This window comes from Desmodus rotundus, chromosome 11, assembly GCF_022682495.2.
Source record: "Desmodus rotundus isolate HL8 chromosome 11, HLdesRot8A.1, whole genome shotgun sequence".
NCBI lineage: Eukaryota > Metazoa > Chordata > Mammalia > Chiroptera > Phyllostomidae > Desmodus > Desmodus rotundus.
Window position 1 is genome coordinate 34459394 of NC_071397.1, and position 5309 is coordinate 34464702.

Genomic DNA, 5309 nt, shown 5'->3' on the forward strand with positions numbered 1-5309 from the left:
GACAACTGTAATAGCATAATCAATAAATATATTTAAAAAAAAGATATTGATTATAATGTTTTAAAATGATGATTAAATAAAATAATAATTACAAAGTCCAGATATATAGAATCATTTTGAATATTCTCAGATCACAGAACAAATTCTAATTATTCCTGTCATTATTGCTTACACATTTGGGTCTGAAGTAAAGAAATTAGGTTGGTGGAAGAATGTGAAGACATGTATTCTCTGCACTGTGTGTTCTTGCACATGCAGAAGAAATTCAACATGGCATCCTTTGCTCTAGTTGGGAGATCTTTCTAATCTTAGGTTATTAAGAATTGGATTTTACATTTTAATGATAATTGATATTAATTCTAATAGAAGACATAATTTGCAGATTATCTATTTAGTTTCTATAAATTGTTTAATCCTTAAAATAATCCTGACATTAGGCATTATTTTCCATAGGAGGGAATTCAGGTTAAGGCTAGATAAATAACTTGCCAAAGTCCATATAACCAGAAAGTACTAAAACCAAAACTATAACAAAATTCTCTCTGAAATGTATGTCCATGCTCTTCTCATTAAGTCAAACTGCTCACTTACAATAACCCTGAGAAGTGGACAGAGAAGTTAGTATTATCCGTCATCCACATGTAAAGAAAGTAAGATCTTGTCTTACATGACAGAACTAGTTAATCATGGAATTGGCCTTGACCAGGAATTAGGCTCTCTGAGCATCGTTCCTCCTTTTCGATTGCTCAGTGGCCCCATTTTTGATGTGTGCATTTGCTTTTCTTACCATCTCAAAGCATGCACCCTACAAAATCTTCCTTTTAATTCCTATCCTTGAATACTTATGAATAAAATGACCTTTAAATCTCTGATTAGATAGGAAAATCTCACCGTGCAATTTCTTACTTATTTTATCTTCTCAAGCTCTACAACCTTGAAAAAAACCCATTAGACAAATACATTGGGCAAAGTCACTTTAATCCAGTTTCTTAAAACAGAGATTTTTATTGAACTAATAAAGAATTGGCTCTATGAAACTTTTATTTCACTTTATTGTGAGTCCTGTAAAAATGTCCCTAATTTACTTAAAGAAATTGGTTACGGATAGTGGATTTTTCTTTATAAAGTTGTGCATAATTAAGAGGACACGTGGATTTTTTTTTCTCGAGAGATCTCCAATGTAAAAAGTAAACTCTGTCTCAGTTATAGAATGCAAATACATGGACTACCATAGTATTCCAGTAAGTGCTTGAATAATATTGAAAACTGCAGCCTCGTTTCTTAAAGTCGTAATAAAGTCTCTTGATTTTTGGAAAGTAATATAAATTAACTCTACTTGGTATTTAATAAAAAAGGAGAGATAAAACAGGAAGAGGAAAAGGAAACAAGAAGGAGCAAGAAGAGAAGGGTAAGTAGAGGAGAAAAAGAAATAGAAGGAGAAAACATGTATATATACCTACAAATGTATACCTACATATATACACACATGTGTATACTATGCATGTATGCATATCTAAGGATATGTAATATTTAAACTAAACAAATATAATACATACTTCATATTTTGTATACTATAAATAATATGCATGTACACATATATATCTCAATGTAATTTGTCTTGGAAAACAAGGTTATCTGAAAGATATCTATCATTGTGGCAGGTAAAAATTCTAAGATGGTCTCCAAGATTTCTGGCCTCTGTATAATCTCTTCTTGAGTGTGACTGGGACCACTGAATATGATGGGATGTTATAACTATAATTAGGTTATGTTGTATGGCAAAAGTTAGGTATTTCAAAGGTGTAATTACAAAGCTGTAATTAAGGTCTTAAATCAATTGATTTGAGTTAGTCAAAAGGAAGATTATCTTGGGTCGACTTGACCTAATCAGTCATTTAAAAACAGAGGCCCTTCTTGAAGAGAGAGACTTTCTTGCTGGCCTTACAGAAGAGTGTTGTGTGGAGGGAGAGACTGTGAGAGGGTCATGTAGCAAGGGACCATGTGGTTTGTGAAGGTCTGAGATCAGCAGCTGGTGGATAACCAGCAAGAAAGCAGGACACACTCCAGCAAATGCAAGGAACTAAATTCTGACAATAGTCACTGGAACTTGGAGGAAGACTTCAAACTCCAGAACGGAATGTGCCCCAGCTGACATCTAGATTGCAACCTTGTGGGACCTTATCAGAGGACCCAGTCAATCTGTGCCTGGACTCCTGACTGACAGAAACATACACATTTGTCTTGTTTTAAGCCACTACTTTTGTGGTAATTTGTTACACTGTCATGAAAATAATTGAAAGTAGTACAGTCATCCCTCTATATCCATGAGGAATTGGTTTCAAGACTCTCCATGGAAACCCAAATCCATGGGTCCCTTATGTAAAGTCCTCAAGTCTCTTATGTAAAAATGTTGTATTATATTCATATAACTTATACACATCCTACTGTATGCTCTAAATCATCTCTAGATTACTTATAATACCCAATATAATGTAAATGCTATATAAATAGTTGTTATACTGTATTGTTTAGGGAATAATGACAAGAAAACAAAATCTGTACATGTTTAGTATAGATGCAACCACCATAGGCCTAACTACGTAGTACTTATTGGCATAACCTGTTTTTTTCCCTGAATATTTTCAATTTGTGGCTGGTTGAGCCTATGAATGCAGACCCTGAGGGCTATCTATACGTGCCACGAATTCTTGCAGAATCACAAAGACACTTTCCAGAATCTAGGCTGAGGCAGATAGATTACTGTGGCTCTTTCAATCCTACGGTTTTGGACTGCAGGAGGTAAGGCTCATAAATTCGAATTTACTCAGGATTTATGTTGTGAAATGGAGCATGAAGCAGTCCTAGAATAAAACAACAGGAGCTATACTTCTCCCGTTGCTACCACTACAGGCATATCATGTGCCTAGCTACAGTTTTTAAAACATTCTTCAGGTCAAATGAAATAACCAGAAACATTCTATGACTATGTAGATCTTGTGGTCTACAGACCAAGACCCTGCTCTAGGATTACTACTGAGGAGAATAGTTAATGGACAGGGATTTCTTTCTATTCCATATCTATTAAAAATTTTAAAATAGTATAGTCTTTTTTGGTGTTATTATTTATTTATCACTTTAAGAAAATCTCATTTTTGACTGGAGTCAGACTTAGAGATAAAAGTTCTCAGAGAGGGCAGCCTATGTCTCTTGGCAATCTGTTCCTGGCGTTTTTCTTTAGCCTTCCTTCACTTAGCCAAAAGTTTAGCATGTTCTGCAGCCTCTCCTTGATTTTCTTCATACGTTGTTTCTTCAGAGCAATATGCCAACATTTGTGTTGCAGGGCACATGGAGTTACAAGATCCTGAACCTTAGGTGCTGTGGTCCTAGGTTTCTTGCCTTCTTTGTTTAGGGAAGGCAAGAAACCTTTCTCTCAACATATTGGTAGATATCATCTTTTTTAGAGAGATTAAAAAGTTTGCGGATTCTGCTAGCTCTTTTTGGCCCCAGGCAACAAGACTTGGTAGTATCAGAGAGACCAGGAATATCTTTCTCCTTTTTTTTTTACAGTGACCAAGTTGAGAACACTGAGATCGGCATCCACAATACAACCCCAAACAGATTTGTGCTTTCTCCAATCTGCCTTGGTCTATAACAGGAATGCTCCTCACTCAGCAGCAGGCAGACATGGCCATGAGTCAAGACACCCTGCTTCATGGGGAAACCTTATTTGTTGTTCCCACCACTGATGCAAACCCCATAAGCCTTCCATTCTTTACCCAGAGCATCACCAGCAACTTCTGTGTCCATACGCTTCTCATAAAAGGTATAAAGTTTGCATTCATTGCCCACTTCAATAAGTTTCTGGCAACCAGTGTCTGGGAAAGAGATGTTCAGCTTCATCCTGAAGCAGCTGACTGCCTCTGAGGTGCCATGATAAAAAGCCAAAACAGCAGTCTTTTTGTACTAAGCAACTAAGATATCTGATACATAAACATTTATCAAATGTCTCTTATGTATGGTCTTTGTCCTCGTTACTGGAGATAAAGATCTGACTATGCTCTGTTCTCAAGAAACACATAATATTCCAGGGATACAAATATTTAAACAAATAAATAGAAATTCAGAAAAAATAAATGAATGTGTATAAGATATATACCTGTCATAGGATCCTTTTTATTAAACATGCAAGGTATATTGTATTAGACATTAAAATAACTATTAATAAAGTGGGGGTAACAAGCCATATCATTTAAAGCTTAAATTTAAATGGATTCAAAATCCTTACTATTTTCATATAAGCAAACCAAATTTCTAAAAGTATATTAACCATTAAAATACTGACAAAGTGATAGTAAGTGGGGAAAAAAAGGACTAATATTTTGTAATTCACAGCTATGTTTCTTTCCACAATTTCACTTTAACTTCCAAATAGTGTTGGTAAAAGATAAAATGAATATTTCATTTGGAATCATAAAGACAATTTCCTTTATAGAACTCAATTATGTAATCCTTCCCGTCTTCCAGAACCATAATGTTTGGATTTAGTCTACTTCAGCAGGATCAATGATCTCTGATATGCAATCAACATGTTTAATAAAGTTATTTTAATGGATTAAGTTATACTATAGATTTATAGAATATTTTGCCCAAAGCGTCACTGGTTTTGGGAAAGGTATCACTTATAACAGAGAGACATATGGAAATGTCTAGAGTACAAAAAGATTTTTTTAACACTGGGTCTATGTAACGGTTTGTTTCATAGAGGAGAGAACACTGCAATAGGTTAGACTTTGCTAGCACAGAAAGCTCAGATTGTGTCAGACAGTTTTGACCATCTGCCACAAAGTGTTGCTTCCAAAAACAAAAGGATTTTTAAAAATGTTTTTACTTGAATTCTGTAAGAATCAATAAAGGTTTTATTCATTTACAATATTTAGTAAGTACTAAATGAAATGTACCTAGGACTGTACATGGTAATGCATTTTTTATCTTTACTGTCAAATAATTTCTTTTGAATTTTGTTTATGTATGCACTGGATCTGAAAGCCTACTTATGTTGATTAGACTGTGACTACATTGTAAATCACTCTTCGATGAGGATGCTGGTGGCATTATTTCAATCTTTTTGCAGTAATGTCAGGCAATAATATTTTTGTTGAATAAATAAAATGTACATTTGAAATGTGTATTAATATATGGTATATGTCATTTTCCATTTTATAATTTGTTCATCTTGAGTAAATGACTCAATAGTATTGCAACTTATTTCCTGTACTTTATTGGTATTGAAATATGGTGCATACTTTTTA

General features: G+C 34.2%; 1 non-coding gene across 1 annotated transcript; it reads right to left on the reverse strand.

Moving 5' to 3' along the window:
- Positions 1–4732: 4732 nt before the first annotated feature.
- LOC112319386 (small nucleolar RNA SNORA28) lies at positions 4733–4854 on the reverse strand. Its single transcript, XR_002976329.1, has one exon. It is a non-coding gene; the product is annotated as a small nucleolar RNA SNORA28 (small nucleolar RNA).
- Between the last annotated feature and the right edge of the window lie 455 nt (positions 4855–5309).